The sequence below is a fragment of the Mytilus galloprovincialis genome, chromosome 5, assembly GCF_965363235.1.
Source record: "Mytilus galloprovincialis chromosome 5, xbMytGall1.hap1.1, whole genome shotgun sequence".
Classification (NCBI taxonomy): domain Eukaryota; kingdom Metazoa; phylum Mollusca; class Bivalvia; order Mytilida; family Mytilidae; genus Mytilus; species Mytilus galloprovincialis.
Genome location: NC_134842.1, coordinates 971,481 through 993,772, shown reverse-complemented (window position 1 = coordinate 993,772; position 22,292 = coordinate 971,481). Strand labels below are relative to the sequence as shown.

General features: G+C 28.1%; 1 protein-coding gene and 1 long non-coding RNA gene across 3 annotated transcripts in view; one reads left to right on the top strand and one right to left on the bottom strand.

Moving 5' to 3' along the window:
• Positions 1 to 22,292, bottom strand: part of LOC143074933 (uncharacterized) — a 97,017-nt gene that overhangs the window by 32,035 nt on the left and 42,690 nt on the right. The window lies entirely within an intron of this gene.
• Positions 1,196 to 22,292, top strand: part of LOC143074934 (uncharacterized) — a 34,146-nt gene continuing 13,049 nt past the window's right edge. The window contains exons 1-2 of the long non-coding RNA XR_012978187.1: positions 1,196 to 1,360; positions 2,511 to 2,667. This is a non-coding gene — a long non-coding RNA (uncharacterized LOC143074934). The remainder of the gene's footprint in view (positions 1,361 to 2,510; positions 2,668 to 22,292) is intronic.

Genomic DNA, 22,292 nt, shown 5'->3' with positions numbered 1-22,292 from the left:
TCGTGTAGAACGAGTGAAGAATATGAAAAAATAATATTTTCAAATTATATTTATTATTTAAAATTAAAAGCACAATGATGGAAAATTAAACTGTACAGTCCCTGAAAAGAAAAAAAAGAAAAATAAAACTACTAAAATTAAAGCTGGAGTTTATAAAAATTAAAGAAGCAAGTTATAATATCAATTTAAACCAATTACAATAGATTCATGTCACTAATTAAGATTTGTAACATATGATTGTTTTGGCACAGATTTCAACCCCGGGCTGCACATTTCAAATGTTGCCAGCCTACGTTCACGTTTCATTATTCATTATTACTTGCTTCTTTAAATTTAAATTTTAATAAACTCATGCTTTAATTTTAGTAGTTTTATATATTTCAAAATTTTAGTTTCTGTGTTATATTTTACTTAAAGATTAATTTAAAATATCATATGGGTATATTTTTAATTTATAAAAAAAATATTCTTTAAATTTGCATTAAAATTTTGTAATAGTATTACTTTCTATCATGTTTTTCTTTTACAGGGACTATTTTCCATCATTGTGCATTTAATTTTGCAATGATTTCTATGTATCATTATTTAATAAATACAATTTGAAAATATTATTTTTCATACTTTTCACTCGTTCTTCCCCATTCTATCGATAATTTCCGTAGATATTTCACGTTTTATACCCGATCCAATGGCATTTTATTAGAAAACCGGATGTGGGTACGCGCAGCCTAGAACGGCAATTTGACTATTCGTACCCGCATGCGGGTACGCGCAGACACTGCCAAAAATTAAAGTGTACTGTCTCTATTTCGTCCGAACTGCAATTGCTATACATGTAATAAAGTCCATCATGATAATATTTTTTTTTCAAATCAGATGTGAGTAGCAGACGGTTAAAGATGACCACAAGGTCTTTTATGTCCATATTAACAACAGTGATTAATAATGTCTACATGGTCTTCAAGAACGTCTTAGTAATAACTGCTGGTACTTTTTTTCTGAATATTTACGATTTAATTTCTCGTGCTTCATTTTTCCCAATTTTTATTTTTCGTGCTACGTTTTTGCGATTTTTATTTCACATTTTCCGTGTTCAGTACCACCCTCAATTAACGTAGCGATTGGTTTTAATTCTAAATATACATGATACCGGGTTCTGGAAACTATGTTATCTCTGTCCATTCCGATTGGTCCTTAAAACCGGAAGTTCCCACGGCAATACTATAGAACATGGCGCAAAAACAAATAGAAATACACAACTGTCGAGGGAAAAGGGGAGGTATGGGCTTATCAAGAATAACCCTTAGTGGAAACGTATCTTGGTTACATTAAAGACCCTTAACATGATTGAATAAAACAGGTGAGCAAAAGGGACAAGTGATATACGGGTCAAACTAAAGCTGGGATCCTGTCAAAGTACCCCTCTGGTCAAACAGTGAGAACGAACCCTGTCCTATGATCTATCAATATTTCCCATAAACAATAATATAATACATACAATACAATACGGCCGCGATACCTGAAATATAAAGTGTTCATATGCATAGTCCGTTCATAAATATAACAGTGCAGCTCAGAGTTCTGGAACACGAAAATGAAAGTGAAAGTAGAAATGAATTCTCTGATCAACACAAGAAAAGAATGAAACATGATACATAAAAACCTACCAATCTTAAATCCTACCCTTAGGCATAACAGTATGTCCAATATCAGTCTGTGCTGTTCTATTTCGATATTTTTTGCATATGTACTTAAAAAGAAGGTGTGGTATAAATATGATTGCCAATGACACAACTATCCACAAGAGACCAACATGACACAGACATTAACAACTATAGGTCACCGTACGACCTTTAACAATGAACATAGTCAGCTATAAAAGGCCCCGATATGGAAATGTAAAACAAATTAAAACGAGAAAACTAACGACCTTATTTGTATAAAAATATGAACGAAAAAACAAATATTTAACACATAAACAACCACTGAATTACAGGCTCCTGACTTGGAACAGGCACATACATAAATAATGTGGCGGGGTTAAACATGTTAGTGGGATCCCATCCCTTCCTTTAACATGCACTTATAGGTGACATCTAAGGAACTCGCCAGAGGGTTTCCTCAGGCTAAATATATGTCATCATTTATCACAGAGTAAGCCTGGATCTGGCCACACTTTACTGAAACTTACTACAACTCAGCCCAATAAAGTCCTATGAAGCAGTAAGTGTGGGTACGTGGCCACACTACACTGCGTTATACAGATAAAAGTTAACTATCTTAAGTAAAACCAGCAAACATGCAGAAGAACGATTTCTGCTGATCATATATATATATACACATGAAAATAAACTGTAAATATCGAGGAAATATTTTAAATTTTAAATTTCAGGACATTGAATTAGCTCATATTTTTATGCCGATACATATGTATAAACAAAACACTTTTAATATTCCTTTAAATGATGATTGATGTCTACCTGTGTGACTTTTATATTTTAATCTTTCAGATATATGTACTTTTGAACTGGTGGTGGAAACTCATTGATTGAGGTGCTCCTTTATTGGAGGAAGTTCTGGAATACAAGTTACAAGTTGATCAAAGATCAGGAAGATGTAAAAAAACAGTTTTAATACTTTTTATGGACAATCGGTGAACATTTTTAGGTAAGATTATGTGATTATCATTGATAAAAACAAACAAATAACATCATTAATGATCGATCGGAGGCTGTTTGTAAGTACAAGGGATAAAAAATCAACCATGTTTGTGGAATGATTTTCTCTGCACACATGCATTTCCGGTAGGCAATGTTTCAATATAAATATTGAATAATAACTAATTTTATTTAAAAAAATAATGATTTTGAGGCACATATATGTACAGATGGGTGCACTCCTAACCTGTACAGCAAGTTAACTTGATAACCAGTCATTTGGACTGGTCAAAGTTAACCTGTGACCGAATGTAGGACTGCTCTGACCAGTCCTAGGACCAAAATCTAGTTAACTTGAAAAGCGGACTTGGACCTAGGACTGTTTTTATGTCTGCCAAAAAGTTAACTTGGAAACAGGTCCGCTATTGATATAAGTTAACTTCGAACCAGTCCTGTCATAAGTTAACATAAGTTAACTTCGGAACCAGTCCTGTCATAAAGTTAACCTAAGTTAACTTGGAAACCGGTCCTGCCACAAAGTTAACTTCTGCTTGAACAAATCCGATCAAAACCAGACCTGTTCCCAAGTTAACTTTTGACTGGTCTGGTCAACACTAAGTTAACTTGTAACCAGGACCGCTCTTCGTTGATTTAAAAAAAAATATATTTTTAATATCTTTGTTTCGTAGTAGAAACATCGAAAATAAAGTAATTTGAAAATTAATACTTCCGTTTTATGAACAGGATTAAACACAAATAATTGAAAATAAGTACGCACAGAACGTAACACAAATTTATCTGTGATCTGACAATCTATCTATTATAAAAACGATCTCGGTTACAATGATAACAGGCACTGAATATATATATATATTCCGATATCAAATTCAATCATATTATGTATATTTTTGAAAATAAGTATATTTGATGTTAGGTGTATACGTCCTTGTTAGTTATACATCCTTGAACTATGCAGCTACAATCAGCAATAGTTTAATTCATTTAAATAATGACTACAAATTTTTGTTCGCCTAAATTAAGGGTGCCAGCATGTCTTCTTTTTACTCAAAATACTGATACGTAACAAAATTTCAGTAGTTTTGATACCTCCAGTTGACTTGTACAACAAAATTATTTGACCGCATCCACCAAAACTGACCATATATGCACTTTAATTTGTAAATCTATATACCTGCATAGTAAATCAGCAATATTTTTTATGTCAGGATTCAATGTATAATACAATCCTGACAATGGACAGCAAAATTGCAATATAATAACAAAAAATTTTGGTTCGCATAAATTTAGGATACCAGCATGTCCTCATTTTATTCAAAATTTTGATACGTAACAAAATTTCAGTAGTTTTGATACCTCCAGCTGACTTGTACAACAAAATTATTTGACCGCATTACCAAAACTGACCATATGTGAACTTTAAATTGTAAATCTATATACCAGCATAGTAAATCAGCCTTATTTTTAATGTCAGGATTCAATGTATAATACAATCATGACAATGGACAGCAATATTGCAATATAATAACAACAAATTTTTGTTAGCCTAAATTAAGGGTGCCAGCTTGTCCTCTTTTTACTTAAAATACTGATACGTAACAAAATTTCAGTAGTTTTGATGCCTCCAGTTGACTTGTACAACAAAATTATTTGACCGCATCCACCAAAACTGACCATATATGCACTTTAATTTGTAAATCTTTATACCAGCATAGTAAATCAGCCATATTTTTTATGTCAGGATTCAATGTATAATACAATCATGACAATGGACAGCAATATTGCAATATAATAACAACAAATTTTTGTTCGCATAAATTTAGGATACCAGCATGTCCTCATTTTATTCAAAATATTGAAACGTAACAAAATTTCAGTAGTTTTGATACCTCCAGTTGACTTGTACAACAAAATTATTTGACCGCATCCACCAAAACTGACCATATGTGCACTTTAATTTGTAAATCTATATACCCGCATCGTTAATCAGCCATATTTTTTATGTCAGGATTCAATGTATAATACAATCATGACAATGGACAGCAAAATTGCAATATAATAACAAAAAATTTTGGTTCGCATAAATTTAGGATACCAGCATGTCCTCTTTTTACTTAAAATACTGATACGTAACAAAATTTCAGTAGTTTTGATACCTCCAGTTGACTTGTACAACAAAATTATTTGACCGCATCCACCAAAACTGACCATATGTGCATTTTAATTTGTAAATCTATATACCCGCATAGTTAATCAGCCCTATTTTTTATGTCAGGATTCAATGTATAATACAATCATGACAATGGACAGCAAAATTGCAATATAATAACAAAAAATTTTGGTTTGCATAAATTTAGGATACCAGCATGTCCTCATTTTATTCAAAATATTGAAACGTAACAAAATTTCAGTAGTTTTGATACCTCCAGTTGACTTGTACAACAAAATTATTTGACCGCATCCACCAAAACTGACCATATGTGCACTTTAATTTGTAAATCTATATACCCGCATAGTTAATCAGCCATATTTTTTATGTCAGGATTCAATGTATAATACAATCATGACAATGGACAGCAAAATTGCAATATAATAACAAAATATTTTGGTTTGCATAAATTTAGGATACCAGCATGTCCTCATTTTATTTAAAATATTGATACGTAACAAAATTTCAGTAGTTTTGATACCTCCAGCTGACTTGTACAACAAAATTATTTGACCACATTACCAAAACTGACCATATGTGAACTTTAAATTGTAAATCTATATACCAGCATAGAAAATCAGCCTTATTTTTAATGTCAGGATTTAATGTATAATACAATCATGACAATGGACAGCAATATTGCAATATAATAACAACAAATTTGTGTTCGCCTAAATTAAGGGTATAAGCATGTCCTCTTTTTACTCAAAATACTGATACGTAACAAAATTTCAGTAGTTTTGATGCCTCCAGTTGACTTGTACAACAAAATTATTTGACCGCATCCACCAAAACTGACCATATATGCACTTCAATTTGTAAATCTATATACCAGCATAGTAAATCAGCAATATTTTTTATGTCAGGATTCAATGTATAATACAATCCTGACAATGGACAGCAAAATTGCAATATAATAACAAAAAATTTTGGTTCGCATAAATTTAGGATACCAGCATGTCCTCATTTTATTCAAAATTTTGATACGTAACAAAATTTCAGTAGTTTTGATACCTCCAGCTGACTTGTACAACAAAATTATTTGACCGCATTACCAAAACTGACCATATGTGAACTTTAAATTGTAAATCTATATACCAGCATAGTAAATCAGCCTTATTTTTAATGTCAGGATTCAATGTATAATACAATCATGACAATGGACAGCAATATTGCAATATAATAACAACAAATTTTTGTTAGCCTAAATTAAGGGTGCCAGCATGTCCTCTTTTTACTTAAAATACTGATACGTAACAAAATTTCAGTAGTTTTGATGCCTCCAGTTGACTTGTACAACAAAATTATTTGACCGCATCCACCAAAACTGACCATATATGCACTTTAATTTGTAAATCTATATACCAGCATAGTAAATCAGCCATATTTTTTATGTCAGGATTTAATGTATAATACATGTGATCATGACAATGGACAGCAATATTGCAATATAATAACAACAAATTTTTGTTCACATAAATTTAGGATACCAGCATGTCCTCATTTTATTCAAATATTGAAACGTAACAAAATTTCAGTAGTTTTGATACCTCCAGTTGACTTGTACAACAAAATTATTTGACTGCATCCACCAAAACTGACCATATGTGCACTTTAATTTGTAAATCTTTATACCCGCATCGTTAATCAGCCATATTTTTTATGTCAGGATTCAATGTATAATACAATCATGACAATGGACAGCAAAATTGCAATATAATATAACAAAAAATTTTGGTTCGCATAAATTTAGGATACCAGCATGTCCTCTTTTTACTTAAAATACTGATACGTAACAAAATTTCAGTAGTTTTGATACCTCCAGTTGACTTGTACAACAAAATTATTTGACCGCATCCACCAAAACTGACCATATGTGCATTTTAATTTGTAAATCTATATACCCGCATAGTAAATCAGCCCTATTTTTTATGTCAGGATTCAATGTATAATACAATCATGACAATGGACAGCCAAATTGCAATATAATAACAAAAAATTTTGGTTTGCATAAATTTAGGATACCAGCATGTCCTCATTTTATTCAAAATATTGATACGTAACAAAATTTCAGTAGTTTTGATACCTCCAGCTGACTTGTACAACAAAATTTTTGACCACATTACCAAAACTGACCATATGTGAACTTTAAATTGTAAATCTATATACCAGCATAGAAAATCAGCCTTATTTTTAATGTCAGGATTCAATGTATAATACAATCATGACAATGGACAGCAATATTGCAATATAATAACAACAAATTTTTGTTAGCCTAATTAAATTAAGGGTGCCAGCATGTCCTCTTTTTACTTAAAATACTGATACGTAACAAAATTTCAGTAGTTTTGATGCCTCCAGTTGACTTGTACAACAAAATTATTTGACCGCATCCACCAAAACTGACCATATATGCACTTTAATTTGTAAATCTTTATACCAGCATAGTAAATCAGCCATATTTTTTATGTCAGGATTCAATGTATAATACAATCATGACAATGGACAGCAATATTGCAATATATAACAACAAATTTTGATTCGCATAAATTTAGGATACCAGCATGTCCTCATTTTATTCAAAATATTGAAACGTAACAAAATTTCAGTAGTTTTGATACCTCCAGTTGACTTGTACAACAAAATTATTTGACCGCATCCACCAAAACTGACCATATGTGCACTTTAATTTGTAAATCTTTATACCCGCATCGTTAATCAGCCATATTTTTTATGTCAGGATTCAATGTATAATACAATCATGACAATGGACAGCAAAATTGCAATATAATAACAAAAAATTTTGGTTCGCATAAATTTAGGATACCAGCATGTCCTCTTTTTACTTAAAATACTGATACGTAACAAAATTTCAGTAGTTTTGATACCTCCAGTTGACTTGTACAACAAAATTATTTGACCGCATCCACCAAAACTGACCATATGTGCATTTTAATTTGTAAATCTATATACCCGCATAGTTAATCAGCCCTATTTTTTATGTCAGGATTCAATGTATAATACAATCATGACAATGGACAGCCAAATTGCAATATAATAACAAAAAATTTTGGTTTGCATAAATTTAGGATACCAGCATGTCCTCATTTTATTCAAAATATTGATACGTAACAAAATTTCAGTAGTTTTGATACCTCCAGTTGACTTGTACAACAAAATTATTTGACTGCATCCACCAAAACTGACCATATGTGCACTTTAATTTGTAAATCTTTATACCCGCATCGTTAATCAGCCATATTTTTTATGTCAGGATTCAATGTATAATACAATCATGACAATGGACAGCAAAATTGCAATATAATATAACAAAAAATTTTGGTTCGCATAAATTTAGGATACCAGCATGTCCTCTTTTTACTTAAAATACTGATACGTAACAAAATTTCAGTAGTTTTGATACCTCCAGTTGACTTGTACAACAAAATTATTTGACCGCATTAACCAAACGTGACCATATGTGCATTTTAATTTGTAAATCTATATACCCGCATAGTAAATCAGCCCTATTTTTTATGTCAGGATTCAATGTATAATACAATCATGACAATGGACAGCCAAATTGCAATATAATAACAAAAAATTTTGGTTTGCATAAATTTAGGATACCAGCATGTCCTCATTTTATTCAAAATATTGATACGTAACAAAATTTCAGTAGTTTTGATACCTCCAGCTGACTTGTACAACAAAATTATTTGACCACATTACCAAAACTGACCATATGTGAACTTTAAATTGTAAATCTATATACCAGCATAGAAAATCAGCCTTATTTTTAATGTCAGGATTCAATGTATAATACAATCATGACAATGGACAGCAATATTGCAATATAATAACAACAAATTTTTGTTAGCCTAATTAAATTAAGGGTGCCAGCATGTCCTCTTTTTACTTAAAATACTGATACGTAACAAAATTTCAGTAGTTTTGATGCCTCCAGTTGACTTGTACAACAAAATTATTTGACCGCATCCACCAAAACTGACCATATATGCACTTTAATTTGTAAATCTATATACCAGCATAGTAAATCAGCCATATTTTTTATGTCAGGATTCAATGTATAATACAATCATGACAATGGACAGCAATATTGCAATATAATAACAACAAATTTTGGTTCGCATAAATTTAGGATACCAGCATGTCCTCATTTTATTCAAAATATTGAAACGTAACAAAATTTCAGTAGTTTTGATACCTCCAGTTGACTTGTACAACAAAATTATTTGACCGCATCCACCAAAACTGACCATATGTGCACTTTAATTTGTAAATCTTTATACCCGCATCGTTAATCAGCCATATTTTTTATGTCAGGATTCAATGTATAATACAATCATGACAATGGACAGCAAAATTGCAATATAATAACAAAAAATTTTGGTTCGCATAAATTTAGGATACCAGCATGTCCTCTTTTTACTTAAAATACTGATACGTAACAAAATTTCAGTAGTTTTGATACCTCCAGTTGACTTGTACAACAAAATTATTTGACCGCATCCACCAAAACTGACCATATGTGCATTTTAATTTGTAAATCTATATACCCGCATAGTTAATCAGCCCTATTTTTTATGTCAGGATTCAATGTATAATACAATCATGACAATGGACAGCCAAATTGCAATATAATAACAAAAAATTTTGGTTTGCATAAATTTAGGATACCAGCATGTCCTCATTTTATTCAAAATATTGATACGTAACAAAATTTCAGTAGTTTTGATACCTCCAGCTGACTTGTACAACAAAATTATTTGACCACATTACCAAAACTGACCATATGTGAACTTTAAATTGTAAATCTATATACCAGCATAGAAAATCAGCCTTATTTTTAATGTCAGGATTCAATGTATAATACAATCATGACAATGGACAGCAATATTGCAATATAATAACAACAAATTTTTGTTCACCTAAATTAAGGGTGCCAGCATGTCCTCTTTTTACTTAAAATACTGATACGTAACAAAATTTCAGAAGTTTTAATGCCTCCAGTTGACTTGTACAACAAAATTATTTGACCGCATCCACCAAAACTGACCATATATGCACTTTAATTTGTAAATCTATATACCCGCATAGTAAATCAGCCATATTTTTGATGTCAGGATTCAATGTATAATACAATCATCACAATGGACAGCAATATTGCAATATAATAACAACAAATTTTGGTTCGCATAAATTTAGGATACCAGCATGTCCTCATTTTATTCAAAATATTGATCTTATCAAAATTTCAGTAGTTTTGATACCTCCAGTTGACTTGTACAACAAAATTATTTGACCACATCCACCAAAACTGACCATTTGTGCACTTTAATTTGTAAATCTATATACCCGCATAGTTAATCAGCCATATTTTTTATGCCAGAATCAATGTATAATACAATCATGACAATGGACAGCAATATTGCAATATAATAACAACAAATTTTTGTTCACATAAATTTATAATACCAGCATGTCCTCATTTTATTCAAAATATTGATACGTAACTAAATTTCAGTAGTTTTGATACCTCCAGCTGACTTGTACAACAAAATTATTTGACCGCATTACCAAAACTGACCATATGTGCACTTTAATTTGTAAATCTATATACACCATGGCATACCCGCATAGTATTAATCAGCCATATTTTTTATGTCAGGAATCATTGTATAATATAATCATGACAATGGACAGCAATATTGCAATTTAATAACAACAAATTTTTGTTCGCATAAATTTAGGATACCAGCGTGTCCTCCTTTTATTCAAAATATTGATACGTAACAAAATTTCAGTAGTTTTAATACCTCATGCTGACTTGGAAAACAAAACTATTTGACCAAAACTGATCATATGTGCACTTTTATTTGCAAATCTATATACCCGAATACCATTGTACCGAGCGCCTTAATGTCTTCTCCTGGCGCTCCTGTTCACATTTTAGTAGGACCGTAAATGTAGACGTAATCAATAATATTAGAAAACCATTAATGCAAAAAATATTCTGAATAAATTGAGAATGTCAGAATTTCATCTCTTTATTTATAATAACAGTCACATCATATATAGGAGTTCATGATGGTGTACGTGTAAAACAAAACTATTATGCCACATCATCAAAGTACCAACGAATCCGTACCAACACTGACATGTCTGAATTCATTTGTACTATTTACAATGATTTAATAAAAAAAAAGTATACGAGGTTCTCTTCTTGGAATCTATTATGTCGGTTGATTGATTTTGTTTATAGTTAAACGTCAAGTGGCAACTGTTTCATTTAAGTGCGCATTGAGTATAATTTTAGGACGTCTCATATAAATAGATCGGCAATGACAAATCTCTCGATTTATCACTGAACTAGTATATATTTGTTTATGGGCCAGCTGAAGGACGCCTCCGGGTGCGGGAATTTCTCGCTACATTGAAGACCTGTTGGTGACCTTCTGCTGTTGTTTTTTATTTGGTCGGGTTGTTGTCTCTTTGACACATTCCCCATTTCCATTCTCAATTTATTTCTAAAAAATTGAGTCGGACAGCAAATTTTTTTTACCAAGATTATTTAAATTCTTGAATTGACAGGAGATTGTACTACATTTACTATCTTAATCAATCTGAAATGCAAATTCTAGGTTTTATGACAACGATTATTTTTATTTTTGAACTGAGGCAATACACAAACTACATGAGATGTATAATTTGATTTAAATCAAAGGGTTGTTAAAAAAAGTTATAAATTAAATTTTTAAGTGTACTATATGGGTTAGTTGGAACATCAAATTCTTGTTTTTTGATTTGACAAGAATATTAATAAAATAAAAGAAGTGTCACTTTCATTGAGGTCAATGTAAATCATACACACCTGACTCTTGTAAAACTTTCAATTTTGTAAAAGTATTCCTCTGTATTTTCCACAAAAAAAACAGAATTGTAATGTCTTTGTATAATTTTCTAATAAAATAGAAAATATTAGCATGTATTTTTTATGCCACATCAATATATTAATTTCTGAACTTAAATTTCTTCTCATTTATGTCTAACAAACCAATCTGAAGTTAGAAAGTAATCAATTATTAGACCAGTTAAAAAATGTATAGATCTATTCTTTAATTCTTTTGTTTCATATAATAATTAACTTTTTTTAAATATTCAAATGTGTTATTTTAACCCAATTAGTATGAGTGTGAATTTATTTACTCAAAGGTCCTTTTATCTCTTAATTAGCCATAAACAATCACAAAAAGAATGAAAAATCAAGGTAGATAATTATTTGGATTAAAAATAAAACATATGAAATTAAAGGGAATATAATTAAATTCTTTTAAGTGATTATTTGTTTTGATAAGTAATTTGTGCATCTTTGTGATTGTAAATGGCTAATCAAGAGATAAAAGGGCTATTTGAGTTGAAGAACTCATACTCATACTCATACTCATTAGGTTAAATAAACACATAAGCATATATATAAAATGTTCATTTTAATATGAAAAATAAAAAAGAATTAAAGAATAGCTATGGATAAGGTAAACTTTTCATTATTGTAACTATACTATATTATATATTTAAAATATTATGTAAAATTGAGAATGGAAATGGGGAATGTGTCAAAGAGAACAACCCGACAAATAAAAAAACAACAGCAGAAGGTCACCAACAGGTGTGTTTATATAAAAAAATAATAATATTAAAATAGGTATCAATACGTACCAGGATTATAATTTAATGATTTTTTAATTTATGATTTAATGATTTTTTAATTTATAATTTATTATAATTTATAATTATAATTAAAACACCTGCAATATAAACATATTGTAAGTTTTGTATTTACCAATTGTGTCGTGTTTTGTGATTAAGATTTAGAAAACCAGTTTTCCACTCATTTACAATATTATTCTACTCTTAAGCTATTAAAATAGTAAGTAAACCTAAGCTTACTGAATCCCATGTCAATTAGTTATTTGTTGTATTGCTGTAAAATTTAAGAATTAAAGTTATCTTGGTATAAAAAAGGTAGGATTTGCAATTCGGACAAAATAGAGATATTACACTTTAATTTTTTTAATAACTTTTTCAAATCAACTTGGATTTTCATCAAACTATGTAGGTATCTTACATATATATTAAGCTTAATGAATCCAATGTCATTTAGTTTTTTGTTGTATTGCTGAAAATGAAAAATTTAAAAATTAAATTAATCTAGGTCAAAAAAGCTAGAATTTGCAGTTTGAACAAAATAGAGATAGTACACTTTAATTTTTTTAATAACTTTTTCAAATCAACTTGAATTTTCATCACACTACTTAAGTATCTTAGATATATATTAAGCTTACTGAATCCCATGTCATTTAGTTGTTTTTTTTTATTGCTGAAAAATTTAAAAATTAAATTAATCTAGGTAAAAAAAGCTAGAATTTGCAGTTCGAACAAAATAGAGATAGTACACTTTAATTTTTTTAATAACTTTTTCAAATCAACTTGAATGTTCATCAAACTATGCAGCTACCTTACATTTATATTAAGCTTACTGAATCCCATGTCAATTAGTTTTTTTGTTGTATTGCTGTAAAATTTAAGAATTAAAGTTATCTTGGTATAAAAAAGCTAGGATTTGCAATTCGGACAAAATAGAGATATTACACTTTAATTTTTTTAATAACTTTTTCAAATCAACTTGGATTTTTATCAAACTATGTAGGTATCTTAGATATATATTAAGCTTACTGAATCCCATGTCATTGAGTTTTTTGTTGTATTGCTGTCAAATTTAAAAATTAAATTAATCTAGGTCAAAAAAGCTAGAATTTGCAGTTCGAACAAAATAGAGATAGTACACTTTAATTTTTTTAATAACTTTTTCAAATCAACTTGGATTTTCATCAAACTATGTAGGTATCTTAGATATATATTAAACTTAATGAATCCAATGTCATTTAGTTTTTTGTTGTATTGCTGAAAATGAAAAATTTAAAAATTAAATTAATCTAGGTCAAAAAAGCTAGAATTTACAATTCGGACAAAATAGAGATATTACACTTTAATTTTTTTAATAACTTTTTCAAATCAACTTGGATTTTCATCAAACTATGTAGGTATCTTAGATATATATTAAGCTTACTGAATCCCATCTCATTGAGTTTTTGTTGTATTGCTGTAAAATTTAAAAATTAAATTACTCTAGGTCAAAAAAGCTAGAATTTGCAGTTCGAACAAAATAGAGATAGTACACTTTAATTTTTTTAATAACTTTTTCAAATCAACTTGAATGTTCTTCAAACTATGCGGCTATCTTACATATATATTAAGCTTACTGAATCCCATGTCAATTCGTTATTTGTTGTATTGCTGAAAAATTTAAGAATTTAAAGTTATCTTGGTATAAAAAAGCTAGGATTTGCAATTCGGACAAAATAGAGATAGTACACTTTAATTTTTTTAATAACTTTTTCAAATCAACTTGGATTTTCATCAAACTATGTAGGTATCTTAGATATATATTAAGCTTACTGAATCCCATGTCATTTAGTTTTTTGTTGTATTGCTGTAAAATTTTAAAATTAAATTACTCTAGGTCAAAAAAGATAGAATTTGCAGTTCGAACAAAATGGACATAGTACACTTTATTTTTTTTAATAACTTTTTCAAATCAACTTGGATGTTCATCAAACTATGCAGCTATCTAACATATATATTAAGCTTAATGAATCCCATTTCATTTAGTTTTTTGTTGTATTGCTGTAAAATTTAAAAATTAAATTACTCTGGGTCAAAAATGCTAGAATTTGCAGTTCGAACAAAATGGACATAGTACACTTTAATTTTTTTAATAACTTTTTCAAATCAACTTGGATGTTCATCAAACTATGCAGCAATCTTACATATATATTAAGCTTACTGAATCCCATGTCAATTTGTTATTTGTTGTATTGCTGTAAAATTTAAGAATTAAGGTTATCTTGATATAAAAAAGCTAGGATTTGCAATTCGGACAAAATAGAGATATTACACTTTAATTTTTTTAATAACTTTTTCAAATCAACTTGGATTTTTATCAAACTATGTAGGTATCTTAGATATATATTAAGCTTACTGAATCCCATGTCATTGAGTTTTTTGTTGTATTGCTGTAAAATTTAAAAATTAAATTAATCTAGGTCAAAAAAGCTAGAATTTGCAGTTCGAACAAAATAGAGATAGTACACTTTAATTTTTTTAATAACTTTTTCAAATCAACTTGGATTTTCATCAAACTATGTAGGTATCTTAGATATATGTTAAACTTAATGAATCCAATGTCATTTAGTTTTTTGTTGTATTGGTGAAAATGAAAAATTTAAAAATTAAATTAATCTAGGTCAAAAAAGCTAGAATTTGCAATTCGGACAAAATAGAGATAGTACACTTTAATTTTTTTAATAACTTTTTCAAATCAACTTGGATTTTCATCAAACTATGTAGGTATCTTAGATATATATTAAGCTTACTGAATCCCATGTCATTGAGTTTTTTGTTGTATTGCTGTAAAATTTAAAAATTAAATTAATCTAGGTCAAAAAAGCTAGAATTTGCAGTTCGAACAAAATAGAGATAGTACACTTTAATTTTTTTAATAACTTTTTCAAATCAACTTGGATGTTCATCAAACTATGCAGCTATCTTACATATATATTAAGCTTACTGAATCCCATGTCAATTTGTTATTTGTTGTATTGCTGTAAAATTTAAGAATTAAGGTTATCTTGATATAAAAAAACTAGGATTTGCAATTCGGACAAAATAGAGATATTACACTTTAATTTTTTTAATAACTTTTTCAAATCAACTTGGATTTTTATCAAACTATGTAGGTATCTTAGATATATATTAAGCTTACTGAATCCCATGTCATTGAGTTTTTTGTTGTATTGCTGTAAAATTTAAAAATTAAATTAATCTAGGTCAAAAAAGCTAGAATTTGCAGTTCGAACAAAATAGAGATAGTACACTTTAATTTTTTTAATAACTTTTTCAAATCAACTTGGATTTTCATCAAACTATGTAGGTATCTTAGATATATATTAAACTTAATGAATCCAATGTCATTTAGTTTTTTGTTGTATTGCTGAAAATGAAAAATTTAAAAATTAAATCAATCTAGGTCAAAAAAGCTAGAATTTGCAATTCGGACAAAATAGAGATATTACACTTTAATTTTTTTAATAACTTTTTCAAATCAACTTGGATTTTCATCAAACTATGTAGGCATCTTAGATATATATTAAGCTTACTGAATCCCATGTCATTGAGTTTTTTGTTGTATTGCTGTAAAATTTAAAAATTAAATTAATCTAGGTCAAAAAAGCTAGAATTTGCAGTTCGAACAAAATAGAGATAGTACACTTTAATTTTTTTAATAACTTTTTCAAATCAACTTGGATGTTCATCAAACTATGCAGCTATCTTACATATATATTAAGCTTACTGAATCCCATGTCAATTAGTTATTTGTTGTATTGCTGTAAAATTTAAGAATTAAAGTTATCTTGGTATAAAAAAGGTAGGATTTGCAATTCGGACAAAATAGAGATATTACACTTTAATTTTTTTAATAACTTTTTCAAATCAACTTGGATTTTCATCAAACTATGTAGGTATCTTAGATATATATTAAGCTTACTGAATCCCATGTCATTTAGTTTTTTGTTGTATTGCTGTAAAATTTAAAAATTAAATTACTCTAGGTCAAAAAAGCTAGAATTTGCAGTTCGAACAAAATAGAGATAGTACACTTTAATTTTTTTAATAACTTTTTCAAATCAACTTGAATGTTCTTCAAACTATGCGGCTATCTTACATATATATTAAGCTTACTGAATCCCATGTCAATTCGTTATTTGTTGTATTGCTGAAAAATTTAAGAATTTAAAGTTATCTTGGTATAAAAAAGCTAGGATTTGCAATTTGAACAAAATAGAGATAGTACACTTTAATTTTTTTAATAACTTTTTCAAATCAACTTGGATTTTCATCAAACTATGTAGGTATCTTAGATATATATTAAGCTTACTGAATCCCATGTCATTTAGTTTTTTGTTGTATTGCTGTAAAATTTTAAAATTAAATTACTCTAGGTCAAAAAAGCTAGAATTTGCAGTTCGAACAAAATGGACATAGTACACTTTATTTTTTTTAATAACTTTTTCAAATCAACTTGGATGTTCATCAAACTATGCAGCTATCTAACATATATATTAAGCTTACTGAATCCCATGTCATTTAGTTTTTTGTTGTATTGCTGTAAAATTTAAAAATTAAATTACTCTAGGTCAAAAAAGCTAGAATTTGCAGTTCGAACAAAATAGAGATAGTACACTTTAATTTTTTTAATAACTTTTTCAAATCAACTTGAATGTTCTTCAAACTATGCGGCTATCTTACATATATATTAAGCTTACTGAATCCCATGTCAATTCGTTATTTGTTGTATTGCTGAAAAATTTAAGAATTTAAAGTTATCTTGGTATAAAAAAGCTAGGATTTGCAATTCGGACAAAATAGAGATAGTACACTTTAATTTTTTTAATAACTTTTTCAAATCAACTTGGATTTTCATCAAACTATGTAGGTATCTTAGATATATATTAAGCTTACTGAATCCCATGTCATTTAGTTTTTTGTTGTATTGCTGTAAAATTTTAAAATTAAATTACTCTAGGTCAAAAAAGCTAGAATTTGCAGTTCGAACAAAATGGACATAGTACACTTTATTTTTTTAATAACTTTTTCAAATCAACTTGGATGTTCATCAAACTATGCAGCTATCTAACATATATATTAAGCTTAATGAATCCCATTTCATTTAGTTTTTTGTTGTATTGCTGTAAAATTTAAAAATTAAATTACTCTGGGTCAAAAAAGCTAGAATTTGCAGTTCGAACAAAATGGACATAGTACACTTTAATTTTTTTAATAACTTTTTCAAATCAACTTGGATGTTCATCAAACTATGCAGCAATCTTACATATATATTAAGCTTACTGAATCCCATGTCAATTTGTTATTTGTTGTATTGTTGTAAAATTTAAGAATTAAAGTTATCTTGGTATAAAAAAGCTAGGATTTGCAATTCGGACAAAATAGAGATAGTACACTTTAATTTTTTTAATAACTTTTTCAAATCAACTTGGATTTTCATCAAACTATGTAGGTATCTTAGATATATATTAAGCTTAATGAATCCAATGTCATTTAGTTTTTTGTTGTATTGCTGAAAATGAAAAATTTAAAAATTAAATTAATCTAGGTCAAAAAAGCTAGAATTTGCAATTCGGACAAAATAGAGATATTACACTTTAATTTTTTATTAACTTTTTCAAATCAACTTGGATTTTCATCAAACTATGTAGGTATCTTAGATATATATTAAGCTTACTGAATCCCATGTCATTTAGTTTTTTGTTGTATTGCTGTAAAATTTAAAAGTTAAATTACTCTAGGTCAAAAAAGCTAGAATTTGCAGTTCGAACAAAATAGAGATAGTACACTTTAATTTTTTTAATAACTTTTTCAAATCAACTTGGATGTTCTTCAAAGTATGCAGCTATCTTACATATATATTAAGCTTACTGAATCCCATGTCAATTAGTTATTTGTTGTATTGCTGTAAAATTTAAGAATTGAAGTTATCTTGGTATAAAAAAGCTAGGATTTGCAATTCGGACAAAATAGAGATAGTACACTTTCATTTTTTTAATTACTTTTTCAAATCAACTTGAATTTTCATCAAACTATGTAGGTATCTTAGATATATATTAAGCTTACTGAATCCCATGTCATTTAGTTTTTTGTTGTATTGCTGAAAAATTTAAAAATTAAATTACTCTAGGTCAAAAAAGCTAGAATTTGCAGTTCGAACAAAATAGAGATAGTACACTTTAATTTTTTTAATAACTTTTTCAAATCAACGTGAATGTTCTTCAAACTATGCGGCTATCTTACATATATATTAAGCTTACTGAATCCCATGTCAATTCGTTATTTGTTGTATTGCTGAAAAATTTAAGAATTTAAAGTTATCTTGGTATACAAAAGCTAGGATTTGCAATTCGGACAAAATAGAGATAGTACACTTTAATTTGTTTAATAACTTTTTCAAATCAACTTGGATTTTCATCAAACTATGTAGGTATCTTAGATATATATTAAGCTTAATGAATCCCATGTCATTTAGTTTTTTGTTGTATTGCTGTAAAATTTTAAAATTAAATTACTCTAGGTCAAAAAAGCTAGAATTTGCAGTTCGAACAAAATAGAGATAGTACACTTTAATTTTTTTAATAACTTTTTCAAATCAACTTGGATTTTCATCAAACTATGTAGGTATCTTAGATATATATTAAACTTAATGAATCCAATGTCATTTAGTTTTTTGTTGTATTGCTGAAAATGAAAAATTTAAAAATTAAATTAATCTAGGTCAAAAAAGCTAGAATTTGCAATTCGGACAAAATAGAGATATTACACTTTAATTTTTTTAATAACTTTTTCAAATCAACTTGGATTTTCATCAAACTATGTAGGTATCTTAGATATATATTAAGCTTACTGAATCCCATGTCATTGAGTTTTTTGTTGTATTGCTGTAAAATTTAAAAAATAAATTAATCTAGGTCAAAAAAGCTAGAATTTGCAGTTCGAACTAAATAGAGATAGTACACTTTAATTTTTTTAATAACTTTTTCAAATCAACTTGGATGTTCTTCTAAGTATGCAGCTAGCTTACATATATATTAAGCTTACTGAATCCCATGTCAATTAGTTATTTGTTGTATTGCTGTAAAATTTAAGAATTAAAGTTATCTTGGTATAAAAAAGCTAGGATTTGCAATTCGGACAAAATAGAGATAGTTACCCTAACCCTAACCCTAACTTAATAACTTTTTCAAATCAACTTGGATTTTCATCAAACTATGTAGGTATCTTAGATATATATAAAGCTTACGGAATCCCATGTCATTTAGTTTTTTGTTGTATTGCTGAAAAATTTTAAAATTAAATTAATCTAGGTCAAAAAAGCTAGAATTTGCATTTCGAACAAAATGGACATAGTACACTTTAATTTTTTTAATAACTTTTTCAAATCAACTTGGATTTTCATCAAACTATGTAGGTATCTTAAATATATATTAAGCTTACTGAATCCCATGTCAATTAGTTATTTGTTGTATTGCTGTAAAATTAAAGAATTAAGTTATCTTGGTATAAAAAAGCTAGGATTTGCAATTCGGACAAAATAGAGATAGTACACTTTAAATTTTTTAATAACTTTTTCAAATCAACTTGGATTTTCATCAAACTATGTAGGTATCTTAGATATATATTAAGCTTACTGAATCCCATGTCATTGAGTTTTTTGTTGTATTGCTGTAAAATTTAAAAATTAAATTAATCTAGGTCAAAAAAGCTAGAATTTGCAGTTCGAACAAAATAGAGATAGTACACTTTAATTTTTTTAATAACTTTTTCAAATCAACTTGGATGTTCATCAAACTATGCAGCTATCTTACATATATATTAAGCTTACTGAATCCCATGTCAATTTGTTATTTGTTGTATTGCTGTAAAATTTAAGAATTAAAGTTATCTTGGTATAAAAAAGGTAGGATTTGCAATTCGGACAAAATAGAGATATTACACTTTAATTTTTTTAATAACTTTTTCAAATCAACTTGGATTTTCATCAAACTATGTAGGTATCTTAGATATATATTAAGCTTAATGAATCCAATGTCATTTAGTTTTTTGTTGTATTGCTGTAAAATTTAAAAAATTAAATTACTCTAGGTCAAAAAAGCTAGAATTTGCAGTTCGAACAAAATAGAGATAGTACACTTTAATTTTTTTAATAACTTTTTCAAATCAACTTGAATGTTCTTCAAACTATGCGGCTATCTTACATATATATTAAGCTTACTGAATCCCATGTCAATTCGTTATTTGTTGTATTGCTGAAAAATTTAAGAATTTAAAGTTATCTTGGTATAAAAAAGCTAGGATTTGCAATTCGGACAAAATAGAGATAGTACACTTTAATTTTTTTAATAACTTTTTCAAATCAACTTGGATTTTCATCAAACTATGTAGGTATCTTAGATATATATTAAGCTTACTGAATCCCATGTCATTTAGTTTTTTGTTGTATTGCTGTAAAATTTTAAAATTAAATTACTCTAGGTCAAAAAAGCTAGAATTTGCAGTTCGAACAAAATGGACATAGTACACTTTATTTTTTTTAATAACTTTTTCAAATCAACTTGGATGTTCTTCAAAGTATGCAGCTATCTTACATATATATTAAGCTTACTGAATCCCATGTCAATTAGTTATTTGTTGTATTGCTGTAAAATTTAAGAATTAAAGTTATCTTGGTATAAAAAAGCTAGGATTTGCAATTCGGACAAAATAGAGATAGTTACCCTAACCCTAACCCTAACTTAATAACTTTTTCAAATCAACTTGGATTTTCATCAAACTATGTAGGTATCTTAGATATATATAAAGCTTACGGAATCCCATGTCATTTAGTTTTTTGTTGTATTGCTGAAAATGAAAAATTTAAAAATTAAATTAATCTAGGTCAAAAAAGCTAGAATTTGCAATTCGGACAAAATAGAGATATTACACTTTAATTTTTTTAATAACTTTTTCAAATCAACTTGGATTTTCATCAAACTATGTAGGTATCTTAGATATATATTAAGCTTACTGAATCCCATGTCATTGAGTTTTTTGTTGTATTGCTGTAAAATTTAAAAAATAAATTAATCTAGGTCAAAAAAGCTAGAATTTGCAGTTCGAACTAAATAGAGATAGTACACTTTAATTTTTTTAATAACTTTTTCAAATCAACTTGGATGTTCTTCAAAGTATGCAGCTATCTTACATATATATTAAGCTTACTGAATCCCATGTCAATTAGTTATTTGTTGTATTGCTGTAAAATTTAAGAATTGATTTTATCTTGGTATAAAAAAGCTAGGATTTGCAATTCGGACAAAATAGAGATAGTACACTTTCATTTTTTTAATTACTTTTTCAAATCAACTTGAATTTTCATCAAACTATGTAGGTATCTTAGATATATATTAAGCTTACTGAATCCCATGTCATTTAGTTTTTTGTTGTATTGCTGAAAAATTTAAGAATTTAAAGTTATCTTGGTATAAAAAAGCTAGGATTTACAATTCGGACAAAATAGAGATAGTACACTTTAATTTTTTTAATAACTTTTTCAAATCAACTTGGATTTTCATCAAACTATGTAGGTATCTTAGATATATATTAAGCTTACTGAATCCCATGTCATTTAGTTTTTTGTTGTATTGCTGAAAAATTAA